The sequence below is a fragment of the Oryctolagus cuniculus genome, chromosome 2 (assembly GCF_051225735.1).
Source record: "Oryctolagus cuniculus isolate XC-2025 breed Fujian yellow rabbit chromosome 2, ASM5122573v1, whole genome shotgun sequence".
Classification (NCBI taxonomy): domain Eukaryota; kingdom Metazoa; phylum Chordata; class Mammalia; order Lagomorpha; family Leporidae; genus Oryctolagus; species Oryctolagus cuniculus.
Window position 1 is genome coordinate 78,983,266 of NC_142868.1, and position 19,451 is coordinate 79,002,716.

General features: G+C 38.4%; 1 long non-coding RNA gene across 13 annotated transcripts in view; it reads right to left on the bottom strand.

Annotated features, from left to right (window-relative positions):
* Positions 1-19,451, bottom strand: part of LOC149127849 (uncharacterized) — a 59,788-nt gene that overhangs the window by 28,884 nt on the left and 11,453 nt on the right. For 2 of the 13 annotated variants that reach the window (XR_016229965.1, XR_016229962.1), the window contains 4 exons: positions 8,323-8,397; positions 7,503-7,604; positions 5,017-5,111; positions 1,484-3,079 (listed from right to left, as the gene is read on the bottom strand). The exons of 4 other annotated variants lie outside the window; for them this stretch is intronic. This is a non-coding gene — a long non-coding RNA (uncharacterized LOC149127849). Of the gene's footprint in view, positions 1-1,483; positions 3,080-5,016; positions 5,112-7,502; positions 7,605-8,322; positions 8,398-19,451 lie in introns of those variants that run through there. 7 more of the 13 variants (XR_016229963.1, XR_016229961.1, XR_016229960.1 and 4 more) reach the window with 4 other exon arrangements.

Here is a 19,451-nt window from a genome sequence, read left to right on the forward strand (position 1 = left end):
CTTTACATGTAAAATAAATTTTCCAAAAATACTTTTTACCAATTCACTTAGTAAATGGATTCAACTTTCAATAAAACATCTACATAACATTCTTTTTAATTCTTAACATTTTGAATTATCATATTTTCTTTGAATATTTTCAGATTGAATAAAGTGATAAATTTTCTGTCAATGCTACTCAAAGATCATTATCCTTGAGGAACAAAAGAACTTGACTCAGATATTTTCATTTCTTAATAAAACTAAAACTTGACAACTGGGATTATTTTTGACAAAAGAAATGGAACTGAACTGAGAATTTCTAATAAGCATTAAAGTGTATTTAATAGAAAGTTAATTAGAGTGTCAAATGCTTTTATGAACATTACTTACATTTTTACAGTCAGATTATAAATCAGTGAATATAAGGGAACTGATTGGTACAGTAAGAAGTAAATTTTAGAATATGGATGTATTTTAACATTCTTTTTATTATTTAATGAAAAATGGCACTGACAAAAATTTAAATAATTTAATAAATATGATTAATACTTTATCTGTACTAATGAAAATATAAATTAAATAATTTTCCAAATTTTCCATTTTATCCCATGATAATAGAGATGAACAAGCTTTTACCCATCACAACTATTGTGTCTACCGAGATGAGCAAACTTTTAGGAGATTGTGGGGGGCCGGCGCTCTGGCGTAGCTGGTAAAGCCACTGCCTGCGGTGCCGGCATCCCATATGGGCACCCGTTCAAGTCACAGCTGCTCCACTGCCAATCCAGCTCTCTCCTATGGTCTGGGAAAGTAGTAGAAAATGGCCCAGGTTCTTGGGCCCCTGCAATCACATGGGAGACCCAGAAGAAGCTCCTGGCTCCTGGCTTCAGATCAGTGTAACTCTGGCCATTGCAGCCATCTGGGGAGCAAACCAGCAGATGGAAGAACTCTGTCTGTCTATGCCTCTCTGTAACTCTGCCTTTCAAGTAAATAAATCAAGCTTTAAAAACGTGAGTAAAAATAATTTTTGAAATCCATAATTTTCCATAATATATTTAATATCAATTTAAAGGTTCCTTATAATTTTGAATATATATATGACTCAAGTATCTTTCACATTTCTACTTATGCTATCTGTGAAAGGGTAGCAAAACCAACCCACAAGATCCATTTGAAATTAGAACTAAAATTCAGTTATACATCTAAATCAAATGAAAGTTTTCCATGAGAACTTTGAAAGTAGGAGGTGGAACAAAATGGTGATGTGTAAGACACTGGGTGATCATCTCCCCACAAAGAAACCAATTTTGAACAGCAATTTACTCAGCAAAATCACCTTCACGAGAGCTACAGAAGGGAGATGAGAAACCACAGTGCCTGGTTTTAGTATAATAATATGAAAAGATGCATTGAAGACAGCAGGAGGGAAAGAGCTGCCCATTACCCCCCAGCCCCAGAGTTCCAAGTAGCACAGCATGAAGAGTGATGGTGCCCACTTGGGAGAAAGAGAGTGAATTAAAACCAGACCTGAGAGCCAGCATCACAGCTCACAAGGCTAATCCTCCGCCTTGTGGCGCCGGCACACTGGGTTCTAGTCCCGGTCGGGGTGCCGGATTCTGTCCCAGTTGCCCCTCTTCCAGGCCAGCTCTCTGCTGTGGCCAGGGAGTGCAGTGGAGGATGGCCCAAGTGCTTGGGCCCTGCACCCCATGGGAGACCAGAATAAGTACCTGGCTCCTGCCATCGGATCAGCGTGGTGCGCCAGCCACAGTGCACCAGCCGCGGCGGCCATTGGAGGGTGAACCAACGGCAAAGGAAGACCTTTCTCTGTCTCTCTCTCTCTCTCACTGTCCACTCTGCCTGTCAAAAAAAAAAAAAAAAAAAAAAAACAGAACTGAGACTTGAAACTCAGAACCAGGCCTTCCACAATAAAAACCAGTACTTGATGCTCTCAGGGGTCCTGTCCCCAACTAATACCTGCAGTCTGAGTTTTGAACCCTTCTTTGACAGACAAGCAGCCAAGGAACTGCCACCACCACTGCTCTCCCAATCCCTGGGAATGAGGCTTAGCTATTGGAAAGAAGGGAGGGAAAGAAAAGATCTTAGCTGGGAGCTCAGAACCAGGCCACCACTATGAGACACAGTGACTGTTAAAATCTACAGGCCTCTACCTATAGGCCACTGCTGAGAAATGGAGCTTCTAGAATTGCCCCCGCCAGAGGTGGAGACCTGCAGCCCAGAAGGAGGGATTCATCATGGATCATACACCATCAGCCTGATTTGGGCCTGGCATGCATCCTTCAAACAAGGCAGGGTCTAGTTGCTGTAACATACAGGTGTGACTCGGGTTAGTGCCTGCCTGGGTGGTCATGAGCTGCCTTTATCATCCTTCTCCCCTCTGTGGGTCGACAGCAAAGATGCAAAAGATTGTTTTAGAACCCAGAGTCAATTGGGCTAATAAAATGCAACAGTGGGCAGATCTTATGGGTGCCTGTCTCCAGGCCAGTTTGCATGAATGGAACCTCTGGACCTGCCCCAGTGTTGAGTGGAAGTTTTATGGTGCTAGTTGATCAGAGTTGCACTGCAGCTAACATCATATAGGATTAGTTGGTGCATCTTCAGGATCTGAGCTCAAGTCTGCAACAGATACAGCATGGCAGTGTGGGATTGGGCCTTCCCTGATGCTGTGCCGGTTTGGCATGCTGTGCTCTCCAGGTGCAGCATTGGTAGTTAGAGGACGGGGTATCTGGGCCTTCCCCAGGTATAGGCAGAAGTATGTAGGATGTTTTTCTTGAAGCCTCCCTGGTTCCAACTGGGTAGTAGGCCAACTGAAGACATGAGACAAATCGAAGGTCAGGGCACCAGCAAGGCAGTAACAGTGCACTGGCAGTGGACATTTGGCAAAGCTCATCTTAGGGCACACTCAGTGCTGAAGTGGAGGGAGAGTCCTTAGGCTTGGAGAAATTAAACTGCTTAGATTTTCTGGAAGGAGAGCCACAAGTGATGCCACATCATGTAGCCACGGAAGACAATCTTTCAATGCCCAAATGATGAAATACACCAACAAGCATCAAGAACTCCAAGGGATTCTTGACTTCACCTGATGAACAAAATAAAGGGCCAGAGAGCAACCAAGTAGATGTGATCTCACATTGTCAAATGCTCACATGAATAATTTGAAATATCTTTTCAAAGGAAGCTCAAAAAATTAAGAAAACCTAGAAACAATAATCTGAGAGACTTGACAGAAGTAATTTTAGAAAATTAAACAGAAATAATTGAACTGAAAAGCACACTAAGTATAATTAAAAATGCAATGAAATTCATCCACAGCAGAACAGATTAAATATAAGAAATAATCAGTAAGCCTCAAGGCAGGCTTATTGAAAATATACACAGGAGAAAAACAAAAAAAAAAAAAAATCAAAGGGAATGAAAAAAGTTTATGGAGATTTTTAGAACATGAAAACCTAGAGTTCAAGGGGGACTTGAGAATACTAAAAGAGAAGATGACAAAAACCTACCAAATCTAAATCAAGAGGAAGATGTAATAATGAAGGTATAGGAAGGTTAGAGGTCAACACTCATATTCAACGTAAAAAAGTCTACCCAAAGACATAATTAAGATCAGGCTCTTCAAGGTTAAAGACAAAAGGATTCTCAAAGCTGTAAGACACAAAAAGCAACATATAAAAGTGTAACCATTCACCTAACTATAGATCCTCAGCTATAGATTACGGCCAGGAGAGAGTGGGATAAGAGTTTCAGAGTACTCCAGAAGAAAAAAAATTACCACATAAGAGTACTATATGCAGCAAAACTATTCTTTATATATAAAGGATAAATAAAGACATTCCAAGACAAACAAAAGCTGAGGGAATATATCAATATCATGTATGTCTTATAAAAATTGCGAATGGAAGTTGTTCAAAATTAAAGAGACACTAAGGAGTAAGAAGAAAAAAATAAGATAGAAAATTATTTGGTGACAAAAGCTATACACATTCAGGCCGGCACCGTGGCTCACTTGGCTAATCCTCAGCCTGTGGCACCGGCACTCCTGATTCTAGTCCTGGTTGGGGCACCGGTTCTGTCCCAGTTGCTCCTCTTCCAGTCCAGCTCTCTGCTGTGGCCCAGGAGGGAAGTGTAGGATGACCCAAGTGCTTAGGCCCTGCACACACATGGGAGACCAGGAGGAAGCACCTGGCTCCTGGCTTTGGATGGTGCAGCACGCCAGCCATAGCGACCATGGGGGGGGAGGGGGGGGTGTGAACCAATGGAAGGAAGACCTTTCTCTAAAAAATTATAAAGAAAAAAAGAAGCTATACAAATTCAGAATATTATAATATGGTAAACTGAGTGTATGAGTGTAGAAATCACTCACATCTTTAGTAAAAACACTAAGATGCAAAACAATGAAAAGTAAACAAATATATTCATTTGCTATAGGACAGGCATTATAGGAAGACGTAAAATGGGACATCAACAAATTTCGACGTGGGAAGAAATGGAAAGCAAGTGTTGAATTCTTTACTTGTACTGAACTATTTTTTTGTTTATTTTCCTTTCTTTATAATCAATTTCAAGTTACTGACATTTCAAAACAGCTTGTTATAACCAAAATATGTAATTTGTAAGCCTCATGGTAGCCATAAAGACAAAGCTATCATAGACTCATCAAATGTAATCAGGAATTGAAGAATACTAGAAAAAAATAATTAAAAGGAAGGTTATAAGATAGAAATAAAAAATAAAGAAAAGAAGTACAAAGAGCAAATGGAGAGAGGGAAGGATGGAGGGAGAAGGAGCTAGAATAAAATTAGAAAGGATAAAAATGACAATAGTAAGATCCCATTTATAGATATAAGATATTCCATACAAAGGGAACCCAAAAGAAAGCAATACTTAAATGAGATTAAGCACATTTTAAATCTAAAACAAGGAACGTTATCATATAATGAAAGAAATATTCAATTCATCAAGATAAAACACTTGTAAATACAGATACATGCAATATCTCAGCACTCAAATACTTACATGTTAATAGACTCAGAGATAGACTCCAATACAGTAATCGTACAGGGTATGAGCACTCCATTTTTAGAAATAGCCAGTTTATCAAATTAGAAAATCTACAAAGAAACAGCAGTTACATTGCACTACAGATAAGTTGGATCAAATATACATGTAAAGAACATTACATTCAGCATCTGCAGAATTCACATTCTACTTAAGAGTAATGGGAGCATTCTCCAGGATAGATCGGATGGTAAGGCTCAAAACAAGTCTTAACAAATTTAAAAAACAGAAATCTTACTATTTTTTCTGATTGTGGTGTAAAAAAGCTATTAACCATAACAAGAAAAACTTTGGAAATTACATTAACACATAGAAATTCAACTTAAACAACCAGTGAATAAGGAAAAAATAAAGAATTAAAAAGAAAATGTTTTTAAGAAGTTTAAGCAAATCAAAGTGGAAACACAAAATACTAAAACCTATGGGATACAACAAAATTTATACCAATAAGGAAATTCAGTTATCAGTATTTTGATCAAAAAACAACAAGGCCTGAATTATTTTTGAACCTTAAAGAATTAGAGAAACAAGATCAAGCCTAAAATTAATCATTTTAATTAATGTAATATTGGAAATCCTAGGCAGAGCAATTAGGTAAGAGAGAGAAATAAGAGGCATAGGGCATCACAATTGGAAAAGATGAAGTAAAATCACTGATCATGTGTTATATACATTAAACAGATCTAAAGATAGCTATTAGAACAAACTAATTTAGCAAGCTTATGGGATATAAGGTTAACATGCAAACGTTAGTGTTTTTATACATTAACAGCAAATTTTAAGATACTGAGACAAAGAAAGAAATCCCCTTTCCAAACACTACCAAAAAACAGCTAGGAATATAGTTCAAAGATGTGAAATATCTGTGCAATGAAAAGTATAAAACAATCATCGAATCTCAGAATGTCTATTTCACTCCAATACAGCCCTTGTCTCTTTTGTTGAGGAATAGCGTTTTGTTTTGTTTTTTCTTTGTAGTTTTGTTGAATTCTTTTCTAAGTGTAGGGCTAACTCTACAATCATTAAGCAAACTGAAAATAGATCTTTGTAAAAATTAAGAGTGGGAATGGGAGAGGGAGGAGGAAGAAGGGATGCAGCATGGGTGAGGGAGGGTAGGGGAGAACTGTCACTGTGCTCCTAAATCTGTATGTATGAAATACATGAAACTTGTATAATTTAAATTAAAACAAAGACAAAAATTATAAAACAGTGATGAAACAAATTGAAGAAACACAAAGAAATGGACATATATCCCATGTTCATGCATTGAAATAGTCATGCTGTCCAAAGTGATGTATAGATGCAATTCAATTTCTATCAAAATACCAAAGACACTTTTCTTGGAACTATACAAAACACTACTAAAATTTGTATGGACTCACAAAAGATCCCAAATAATGAAAGCAATCTTGAACAAAATGCACAATGCAAGATACATATTATTAGATACTAAAATATATAACAAATCTTCAGTAATTAAAATAGCATTGTATTGGGGAAAATCCTCACATAGACTAATGGAACAGAATAAAGATCCTAAAAGTAAACCCACACATCTAAAGCTAATCTTTGACAAAGTTACTAAGAACATACATTGGAAAAAAGATTCTTCAATAAGTGGTGCTGGGAAAGTCAATTCTTCACATGCAGAAGAATGAAACTAGACCTCTAGATATTACCATGTACAAAAATAAATTCAACATGGGCTAAAGACCTAAATGTACTACCTAAAACTTACTAAAAAAATGGTAGAAAACACAGAGGAAACCCTTCAGGACATTGGAAAGAGCAAGGATATTTTTGGGTCAGACCCCTGAAGTACAGCAAACAAAGGCAGAAATACACCAATGGAATTTCATCAAGCTGAGGAGCTTCTGCACAGTAAATGGAACGATCAACAGAGTGAAAAGACGGGCTCCAGAAGGGAGGAGATATTTATAAGTTATACTACTGACAAGGAGTTAATACCCAGAATATATAAGGAACTCAAACAACTCAATAGCAAAAATGCTAACAAGCTAATTTTAAAATGAGCAACAGATCTGAAGGGACACTGAGGAGATTATGAATGCATTAGAATCTAGTTGGGTTATGACTCAGTAGGTCAGTTTATTTACAACACAGATAAAATAATTTTCAGAAATAAAACCATATATATATATATATATATATATATACATATGGAAAAAAGCATATAAATGGCCAACAGACACGAGGAAAGGTGCCCAATAGGATTAATCACCAGGGAAATGCAAATAAAAACGATAGATATCACCTCACTCCAGTTAGATTGACTATTACCAAAACCACAAAAGAAAACAGGCAATGGATGGAGAAAAAAGAATTCTTGGACACTCTTAGTATGAGGGTAAATTAGTATATCTATTATAGATAAAGCATGGAGATTCTGAAAAAAAAAAAACAAAACCTAAAAATAGAACTACCACATCATCCAACAATCCCGCTATCATGTATATATCCAAGGGAAGTGAAATTCCTCGGTCAAGAAGACATCCGCACCCCCATGTTTATTCCAGCGCTGTTCACTGCAATCAAGAAATGGAAACAATCTAAGTGCCCATCAACGGATGAATGGATAAGGAACATGCAGTAGATACACACAACGTAATTCTACTCAGCCACAGAGGAGAAAAAAGTTCCCTTATTTACAATTGCATGGATGGAACTGAAGGTCATTATGGTAAATGAAATAAGCCAAGCACACAAAGACAGTTACTGCATGATCTTACTTACAAGAGGAATCTGAAAAAAGATATCACAGAGATTAATAGAGTGATGTTGGTTACCTGAAGCTAAGGAGTACGGGGGAAGGATGGATAGGAAAAGGTTGATTAACCGTATTAGATTGTAATTCAGTAGCACTAAGAAATCTGGTGTTCTGCAGCACTTAGGAAGATGATAGAAAATGATAATATACTGTGTATTCCTAATAAAAACTGGAAAAAAGATTTTAATGTTTTCACAATAAGGAAATGTTGAATGTTTAAGGAAAAGAATGTATTCACACTGATTAGACATTGTGTAGTACATATAAGCATTTTATGGTACCCCATAAATATGCACAATTTTTACATTTGAGTTTAAAGTAAAATAGAAAAATAAACAGAAAATAATAAAGTTTACTTCTTTAAAAAGAAGCCATATTATAAAATAATTCAGGAATCATTCTTCTGTAAATAAAGAGAATAATTCTAATGAAAACAACTTTAAGAGTGAATAGAGTATTCTCTGAAGTACACTCACATGTATGAAGGAATTCAGGCTACTCTGAGCACTTGCAATGGCACAGGTGGCTAAACGGCCATGTTGACTGAACAGCTGGAGGGAAAAAACGCTTGCTTAGGTTGAGGATCTTCTCTGAAGTGTTTCAGACCAGAAATGACTCAGAATCCTGATTTTGGATTTTAGAATATTTGCATCTTCATAATTAGATTCAATGGGGATGGGCCCGTGTCTAAACACTGAATTCATTCATGTTTTATACATCTTGTACCCACAGTCTGAAGATAATTTTACACAGTATTTTTGTGTTCCTACATTTTGACTACAACCCATCACAAATCGAAGATATGAAATTCTGCATTTGCAGCATCATGTTTGCATTCCAAAATTTTCCAATTTCTTGAAATTTTTGAATTTATGATTTTCAGATTAGTGGTGCTTAACCTGTATTAAAATGATAGTTTTTTATTACTTAGAATACTTTCCATTGTAAACAATAGACCTATAAGCATCACAATTTGTAATAGGTTTAGTACAAAGAATAAAATTATATATTCTAGCCTAAAAATAATACCAATTTGTGGCATGTATGCCTAAAACTCTAATGTCTGTAGTTGGAGGGCTTCAGTCAGACATGAATGCTTTCATAATCATTGCATCTCTCTATTGTTCCCTTGCATCTGCTTCAGCCTAAGACTGGAAACCCTCCTAGTCACAGAATGTCTGTATGCCAGCTTCCAAACTACTGCCTTCTTCATTCAATTCTAGCATGTGGAATTATTTTCTTCAAATAATTTTTGATACAAGTTAGCAATTTGCATCACCAAGAAGCTCATATGGAAAATGATTTCTATTCATCTCATTGACCTTAATGGAATAAAAAATCCATTCTTGAATACCAGAACAAAAAACAACATACATGGTTTGAAGGGATGCACTGAGCACATTGTAAGTTAGTTCAGCCTCCACAGATTAACTTGGACTGCCAGAGAATGGGTGAATATCAGAAAAGAAATCTAGGATTTGTGTTGTACCCCAAAAAAAGAAAAAATGAATTATTGTCAGCATAAATCAAGAGGTATCCTTTACTGTACTGAATATATATAAAATATCAATTATATTAACAACGAGTCACTGGGCACTAACTTCAAATACAGGACCTCTGCCCTCAAAGAGTTGTATTATAATTATGTCTAAGTGCTCACAAAAGATGTATCATTCTAGGGTGCTTCTTTAAAGTTAATTAAGTTTCTAAAAAAAAAAAAAAAAGAAGAAGAAGAAGCAGAGGCTTGCTCTGTGGAATAGCGGGTACAGCCACCACCTGCAATGCTGGCATCCCATGTGGGTGCCGGTTCGAGTCCCGGCTGCTGCACTTCCGATCCAGCTCTCTGTGATGGCCTGGGAAAGCAAAGATGGCCTAAGTCCTTGAGCCCCTGCACCCTCGTGGGAGACCTGGAAGAAGCTCCTGGCCCCTGGCTTTGGATCAGTGCAGCTCCAGCTGTTGTGGTCAGTTGGTGAGTGAACCAATGGATGAAAGGTCTCTCACTCTCTCTGCCTTTCTGTGTAACGCTGACTTTCAAATAAATCTTAAAAAAAAAAAAAAAAAAGTGAAATTCACTTCAAGATGCTATGACTTTGAACAGCCCTTGTCTCAACTATTAAGAAACAGTTTGTGTGTGTGTGTGTGTGCATGCATGTGCAAATTGTTGCGCTCTTTACTTAGTATAGAGTTGGCCTTCTGTGTATAAAGTTAATTGAAAATGGATCTGGGTGGAGAAAGGACTGGGAACGGGAGAGGGAGGAGGAGGAGGCATGGGAGAGTGGGTGGGAGGGCAGGTATAGTAAAAAGAATCACTATATTCCTAAAATTGTACTTATGAGATGCATGTTTTGTAAAAGGTTTCTTTGGGGAAAAATAGTTAATTGAAATAAAATATTAATTGCATAATACATAATATTTATTAAATGTTATATCCTATACCTATTGAAGGAGAAGCTATGGTATTTTAAGAACTAGGGTTCTAAAAGTGATGTTTTTAAAGGTAGTATAGTATACATGCACTCTTTTCAAACAGCAAAAAAATGTATCAGAAGCACAAAGAATTATTTTACCCATTAAATAACTGGCTCTTTCCCTTAACATTCTAGAACACTTGTGGAAAATACCAATAGAAAAAAATGTACTAGAAAAGTATTGTTATAAGTTAGGAGTAAATCTACCATATACAATTTTAATGTAGCTATAGCTTTTTCATCTGAATTGAACAAGGGATCCTCGAGAAGACAGAAATTCATGGTGTTCAGCAGAACTGTTTACAGGCAGAAATTAAGCTCATTTTAGAGTAAGGAGCTTTGCATATAAGCTGATTTTAGGGGCTGCTAAATCCAAAATGTAAATGGCTTTAATTTAATGGTATCCCTGCTTTGTAATACAAGCAATTCAGGCTCCTATCTTCTTTCTCATTAATGATTGATGTTTTCAATTCATTTTGTTAAGCCCCAGAGCAGTCAATATATTGGAACACACACATTTCTCAGCTCTTTGGCTCACCAGGATTTAAATTCCTTTATAAAAAGGAAATGCACATGTACATAGTGATAGCTCTAAAACTAAAATAGACAAAAAAACACAAATAAGGACTGTGTACACATACATACACATGGCTGGTGATTATACATTTTCAATCAAATCTCAGATATCTAAGTTAATACGTGTATTTTTCTAGGATTCTCAAAAGGATTAAGAATGATTTGAGAATTTCTAAATTCCTTCATGGATCTGCATTCATCTTTTAGACAATTAAATCAATATTTTCTTTTGTTTTTCTTCTTTGTATTCTTAATAATCCTTTCCCATTATTCAGTGTCTAGTATGCACCAGAAACTGCCAGGAGCATTCTCAACCTTATCAAGTATTGCTCAAGTCAGTTGCCATAGCCCTAATCTAATGATAGGGAAACTAGGAATCAGAGAAATAACTTAAAAATATCTAAAGTCAATGGAGTTAAAAGAGGTAAAATTTGTATTTTACCACAGTTATATAAAATTTTCTGGGCAGATAATGCCACTATAACTTTTGCTATATTTGTTTCAGATTCTCTTCCTTCCTCTGCATATATTTAAGTAAAAACGGAAGTATTTACATTAAAAGAGGAGTAACAGTATGTCTTGCATTACTGTTATTATTTTATAAATGTAAGCCTATAAGTATCTTAAAGAGAAAAAACTAAGAAAAGGGACAATATCCATTCTTAAATTTCAGAAAACATCAGTCCTCTGATCTGAGATACTTTGGAATATATTTAGGTGGAAGAAAACTGACTCAGTGAAAAATTGAGTCAGCAACTGATGATTATTAACATTGTGGTCATGGGAAGAAGAAGAAATCCACTGGAGATCAGAAGAAAAATGTCGAGAGGCCAGTGTTGTAGCACAGAGGGCTAGGCCGCCACCTGTGACACCAGCATCCCATGTGAGCACCCGTTAGAATCCTGGCAGCTCTGCTTCTGACCGAGCTCCCTGCTAACGCACCCAGGAAAGCCATGGACGGTGACTCCAGTACTTGTGCTCCTGCCACTCATGTGGGAGACCTGGATGAAGCTCCTCGCTCCTGGTTTGGCTTGGCCCAGCCCCAGCCACGTGGGGAATAAACCAGAAATTGGAAGATCTTTCTCACTTTCTACCTCTCTCTGTCACCCTGTCTTTCAAATAAAAATCAATCAATCTTGAAAAAAGTATCAACACATTAGAAATATTTTAGAATTTCTCCTCTTGGACAAGTACCCGTGTTAGTTACTTTCTGTTTGCCCTGACAAATTCACCCTCCTGGCATTCTTTCCTGGATCACTGAAAGTTACCCAACGTGGACTAGAGTCGTCAGGTCTCACAGCGTTGTTCTTCTCTTCCGGTTCAGCCAATAGCAGCAGAGCAGTTGTGGCAGATGAGATGGGGAGGGAATTGAGGTTAGCTGTTTATTTCACAGACACCCTTCCTTCAGCCTCCATGTCAGATGGCCACATCCCTTGAACACAGCAGTTCTCATTACAGGGACTTCTCAATACATCCACCCAGCACAGCTTTAACTAACTACTTCTCCCACTTGCTGTTCTACGCTGATGTATGAGAAGGCTACCCACTTTTGTAAGCTCCAGAGTACTACAAGATCCCCAGATGGCTTCCTTCTACTCTGCCCACTCCTTTGTAAAATGTCCATTCCTTAAACTTTCCTCACTTACTATCAATGTTTCATCTGCTTTTCCAGCTGAGACATTGACTAATACAGTAACTGCCTTTTGAGTAGCTTTAGGAAACAGGATTTTTTTTATCTCTTATGGTGTTAGAATCGAATCAAAACAAGATTCCATGATTGAGGTGCTCATGCATTTGAGAAGAGAAGAAATACCCTCCTTGCTGGAGGTAATGGGCCACCGATAACTCCAGAGCATGCGGTGGCATCATGATAACTCCAATTATCCCTACTGGGATGAGAGATGCTGTGCAGATGGAGGTCAAGTGGCTGAAGTACTTGGTAACTATGGTAACAGTCATGATTATAAAAATTGTGGCGTCCGTTGGCTTTTTCAGACTAGCCTAGAAAGCATCAATAGTGAAAAGGATAAACTCTAGTCCTTGAGTGTCCAGCGAACCACAAAGTGACGAAAAAACTATAAAATCTCTAGAATATCTTTGAAGATGCTCTCCCCTCCCCCTCAGAGTTGCTGCAACTATATGCAAAGAGCAGCTAAACTATAGCACCAATTAAAATATCAAAACCTCAGAGAATTTGATATTAAATTAAAGTCACTATTATGGAAGATGATGGCTAAGGCTGACACTTGATGCTGGCATCCCAGCTGAGAGTGCTGGTTTGAGTTCCAGGTACTCTTTTTAATTCAGCACCCTGCAAATACATCTGGAGAGGCAGCAGGTGATGGTCTAAGTTCTTCATTCCCTGACACCCCCGTGGAAGACCAGGAAGGAGTTTCTGGCTCCTGGCTGTGGCCTGGCCTACACCCAGCTATTGTGCACACTATGGAATGAGCCAGCAAAGGTAAGTTATGTCTTTTCCTCTTATTCTGTTGCTCTGCCTTTCAAATAAATAAATGACTAAATATTTTAAAAGAGGCTGACACTGTGGCATAGCAGGTAAAGCCACTGCCTACAGTGATGGCATCCCATATGGGTACCAGTTCAAGTTCCAGCTGCTCCACTTCTGATCCAGCTCTCCGCTATGGCCTAGGAAAGCAGTAGAATATGGCTTAAATCCTTGGGACCCGGCAACCGTGTGGGAGACCAGGAAGAAGCTCCTGGCTCCTGGCTTTGGATTGGCTCAGTTTGTCCATTATTGACATCTGGGGAGTGAACCAGCAGATGGAAGATCTCTTTCTCTGCCTCTGCCTCTCTGTAATTCTGCCTGTCAAATAAATAAATAAGTCTTCAAAAAACATTTGAAAAAGAACAAGCAAAGCTTATTAAAAAAAAAAAAAAAGGAATCCTAGAAATGTGCAGTGGGGACATTTGAGCAGAACCAGTCAATGCCAAATATTTTGACAGAAAAAGTATCCTGAACTATCTCCCTTGCCAATAGAGATATCCGCCCTCTATGTCCACACCACCCAACACAGCACCTCCCCTTTCTCTCCCAAGGAATCAGTCTGTCCCTGCAGAAAATACTCTCAGGTTTGATGGTTGATCCCTGTACTAACCATGGCTTTTGTTTTCTGTATTCTACGCTTTGACATCTGGGGGCTCACCAATCCACAAGGATTGCCACTCCAGGAGTGAGTCAATTTCCAGAGACAGCCAACACCCCAACTATAGACATGATTTTCAAATATAAATCAATTTATCCAAGCTCACACTCAACTAACTCTTCTATTAGGCTCACATATTCCACACCAATATCCACCTGTCCTAAACTCCCCAGGCCAGATACAAAACTGCTAGAGATAGCCTCTATACCTGGGCCCTCCAAGCTTATTTACCAAGCCCATCCTAAGCCTATCCTATTTTTTTTTTTTTGACAAGCAGAGTGGACAGTGAGAGAGACAGACAGAGAGAAAGCTCTTCCTTTGCAGTTGGGTCACCCTCCAATGGCCACTGCATCACGCTGATCCAAAGCCAGGAGCCAGGTGCTTCTTCTGGTCTCCCATGGGGTGCAGGGCCCAAGCACTTGGGCCATCCTCCACTGCACTCCCTGGCCACAGCAGAGAGCTGGCCTGGAAGAGGGGCAACCGGGACAGAATCCGGCGCCCTGACCAGGACTAGAACCCAGTGTGCTGGCACCACAAGGCAGAGGATTAGCCTATTGAGACGCGGCGCCGGCCCATCCTAAGCCTATTTATCTTGCCTCACTAGTTCCTTCCGAAGGAAACTTCAATAAAATCCTTACACTTAGTCCTACCCTCTCCTTCTGCCTCCAGATCAACCTCCCTGCTTCCTCACATGGCCTGCCTTGGCCGGGGTGCCGCCTTCCCTGGGCAGCTGTGAGGTACATACTATGTTCAAACGGTAGTCATCTTCTGATCTGTTGGCCTTTTTATACCTCAGATTGTCTATCCATATACTAAATTTTAAAACAGTCCTCAGGCTTGTCCCTCAGAAAGGGATCCTGACTCATCCCAGGACATACCTCTCCCTCACTTCACCTTTTTGATTCATAGATAAGTCTGGAATGTCATGGTGTGATTCAGTATTGTGTTGTAAGTTCAGATCAGTAGTGGTCTAGGGAGTGTTTTTTTGAGTGCATATTAAAACAGAAAGAATAAGATAGACATAGTGCCTGGGATGAATGTATTGATAGATACATATATATCTCAGATTTAGGATTTACTGTTCTAAATTTTGGGCCTGGGCTGGCACTGTGGTGCAGTGGGTTGGGCTGCATCTCATGTTGGCACAAGTTCATGTCCCTGCTGCTCCACATCTGATAGGACTCCCCACTGATGTGCCTGAGAAAGCAGCAGAGGGTGGCCCGGATGCATAGGTCCCTGAAGCCACGTGGGAGACCCAGAGCAGCCTCCTGGCTCCTGGCTTCAGCCTGGCCCATCCCAGTTGTTACAGCCATTTGGCGTGTGAACCAGCAGACTGGAAGATGTCTCTCCCACTCTGTAACTCTGCTTTCAAATAGATAAGTAGATCTTTAAAAGAAAAAAAATATTGAGCACAGTATTTATAAGAATACTTTAAATCACCCAAATCCCTTTAATCTTGTCTAACCTCCCTTACTAATTTGGCTAATTGAAAATTGAACTCAACCAAAGCCTATAGTCATTGATGATTAAAATCAAAAGTTCATTGGCTTAGAGCTTGAAAGTTCAGACTGCCATTAATGTTGGTCTCAATTCAGGTCTTCCACATGGGTGGCAGTATTCCAACCACCTGAGCCATCACCATTGCCTCCCAGGCTGGGCAAGAGAAGGCAACTGGAATCAGCTACGGGGCCAGAGCTGGAAGTTGAACTCTGGCATTCTAATTTGGAATCGAGTGTCTTAAACACTAAGCCAAATGCACGTCCCTACAAGTATTTTTAAATATAATAGATTTTAGTATTTTAAATATGTCTGGAACCTATCACATCTTCATTTTATCATGTTAGCTAGTGTAAGAGAGGACCAGGTCATGGAGAAGGACTGTAGATGACCACAAAATTAATCAGGCAATAATGGACCATCTCAGCTGAGTGACTAGAGATGGTAGCCTCACAGAGTTAATCAACATACACAGTCTCGTGTGTACAGGAGCTTTCTTTTCCCCATTCCAATATATAAAATTGGAAAGATATTTGCCCTCATCAGCAGTAATATCAGCACAATCTTATTCTGACTTAGGACTATGTCATAATAAAGGCAGAAGGTGCCTTGGTCATGCTGATATATTACTGATATTTTATAGTGACGACTGTACTGTAACTGAATCTCATTATGAGAAACTAATAAGCCTTCAAAATCTACAGTAGGATATATGAATACAGGAGAATGGATTACAAACTGTCAAATTTATGGTCTTGTCCTATCAGGGAAATGTCTATGGGTTCTACTGAATATCTCAAAATAGTCTCTTTAAAGTGAAAGCAAATTGCTGAATCTTGCACTATCCACTATTTAAAAAAAAAAAAAGGAGCTCAAAGCTTACTTGGAATCTTTGTACTTTGAGACAACACATATCATATTTAGATGTGCTTCTGTGGATAACTCATAAATCTGAACCATTTCCAGTGGTTCCTAGAATAAGAAAATACTATGCAGTAGGGAAAACAGGGCATTAGCTGTTCTACTGAATCATAAAATCAGGTGAGTCCAGTAGTATGCCACCATGTAATAGAAAATAAATTTATGAGAGTGGATCTGAAATACACAAACTGAAGAATTAGATTTGGATGCATGCATTTTCACTGCTTTTCACTTCACTTTTAACATACATTTTTCATTGTGTGACCATGTGGTTTACATCCTAATCAGGACACTTAAGAGGGAAAAGCAATACCATTAATAATTAAGATAGGAAAGTGGGGTAAATCAAGAACATTCTGTGAAAACCAGGATCTATTATCAAATCTTATGATCACTTGACCAAGGAATGAAAAAAGTTGGCTTACATATCAATGCGAAATCATATGTAAGTAGTAGATAGAATTGAAAAGTTGTTGTATTGCAGCTCCATTCAGATACGGCCTTGAAAGCTAGTCTTTCAGGAATGATCTCTATTTGACAGTCTGTGATTCAGATCTATGCTGATTCACGGGTAGTGACTGTTGGATTTGTTGAACAATTACAGAGATGGAAAGAAAAACGAACTTAGAAGATAGCTAATAGGACATTTGAGGTAAGGCATGGACTTCAAAACAGGTAAAAAGTGTAAAACTATTTTTGACCCCTCTAAGTGTCAACCAGAGAGCTGCCATTATGTATTAAGCTCTCAGAGATGAGGAAAAGCATGTAAACTACCCTGCAAACATCAGCCATCCAGGTGTTTTCTCAATGGGTTATTTATAAACTGGCCATGACAGCAGGGATGGGATCTCTATGATTTGTACAAGAGGTACTTCCTCATCTAGGTTGGTTGGGCTACTATTATTGCATTCAACCTGCCAAAAGTGAATTCCAAATGCTTCATTCCCAATTTGGTTTCATTCCCTGGGGCTACTAACAGTCTACCTGATGCCAGGTTGATTGGTTTGGGTTCTTATACCATGGAGGTGTTCATTAGCTAGATTGTATTACAGTAAAAAAACCAATCCCAAAATATCATTGGCTTAAAAACAGCATAAATATTTCCTGTTCATGTTGCAGCAGTTGACTGTGGTTCTGTTCCATCCATCTTCTAATTTATTATTCTAGTTTCAACCCAACGTGAAGGAGAAAGTCCAATTTGGGAAGCCTGCTATTGTGGAAGAGGGGAAAATCAGAAGAGGTTGGGCCAAATCACATAATGAGTCCTTATTCTCTGTGTGCAAATCAGAATGCATCACATTGACTCACTGTGTTTTGACAAAAACAATTAGCACAATTGAGACCAGCTGTGGGTTGGGATGTTACTACATATACCATTTACCAGGAAGCAGAGCAAGTGCCACAGGCTAAGGGCACTGGGGTGCAATCCTCTTATAAGGAAAAGACCTCATATCTGCGCCAATAATGCAATCTTCAATAAAAACAGAAAACTCCCTCTTTCATTCACACATACAGTAATACAAATATACCCTTGATACATGTTGGCCATATCTTTGCGAAAAAAGAAATCTTCCTCAGCAGTCAGGACACAAACTGGCACTGACATAAAATGCTGGCACCTAAGATGCCAGCTACACTACAACACCAGCAAAGGACTGACTTTCAATACAAGTGTTTTTCAATAAAAAAAAAAGCCCTCTTCCATTCACACACATAGTAATGCAAATATACGCTGGATACAGATAGTCATATCTATGCAAAATTCTTCAGCTAGTACTAAATATAAAATTAATTATGAGAATGCCTCATTAATTGCCAGGATATACAAATTAATCTTTGATGAACAGATATTTGTTATAGAATTTAAAAACAGCAATGGGTTGCTGCACACCAAACTCAGTCTTACCTCATATTCTATCACCACAAAATGTTGATAGGATACTCAACAGTCTACAATATTTCTGTACCAACAAAAATGTGTACTACATGTCTTATAAATCTTAAGTTGTGGTACAATCTCTGCCACAGAGAGGATGTGTATATTCGAGTCGGTGTAGAATTAGTAGTGAATTTCTCACTATTAACTGATGTAAATTATTTGAGATTTTTGTCACCATCTCCATTAGTAAGGGGTCTCTGGGTACTTAGAATTCTGTGCTCAAAAAGGAAATGCTTCTACCAGGGAACACCAGCATGAGTTCATTAATGGAAAAGCTAATGTAGTGCTCTGACCAGTCCGCATTCACTCCTATTTCTTTAGATCCCACCAGCAGAGAAGGGGTCATTGTATTACGTAAAGTGACTGATACTACCATTCAGTAGAGAAACAGCCTGATATAACACAGTAGAGAAAAGAAGAACAAGGTCAGAAATTCAGATGTTTAGCAACTGCCAGACTTCCCTTAACACTGCCTGGGCCAAAAGTTCAGGTTTGTGGGAAAATGCAAAGACAAAGCCTATAGGAGTGATGAGGTGCAATTACTCCACCAGATAAATAATGCCATTCAGTAGAGTGCAGCTAAGGATTGGGAACACAAATGATGGTAGAAGGAAGCACCATGACTTGCAACTTAAGCTTCTTGTCTAAAGTGAGATGATTTGAGACCTATAGAATTTGTGTTGCTCTTTCCATTTTTATGCCTGTGAGATTAAAGAGGTGGCTAGAGTTTTAGATTTCGGGGTAGTAGCAAGTATTTTATCTCCTAGGCAACTTCTAGAACTTTGTCTTTTGTACTAGGTTCACATATTTTTCACTTGAACTGATGAGTAAATGTCAAAAGGAAAAAATGATAAGTTGTTCAGTGAATTTTTCACATATCCCTTTAAATATATTCTCCTTTCCTTTAAATCCTTTGAACAGTACTGATGGCATGTAAATTAGTTTATGAAAGTACAAAATATGAGTATCTTTTTATTGCATGCTGATCATCACTAATGAATACCCAACGTGAAAGAGGAGTGAAGCAATTCAGTAGGCAA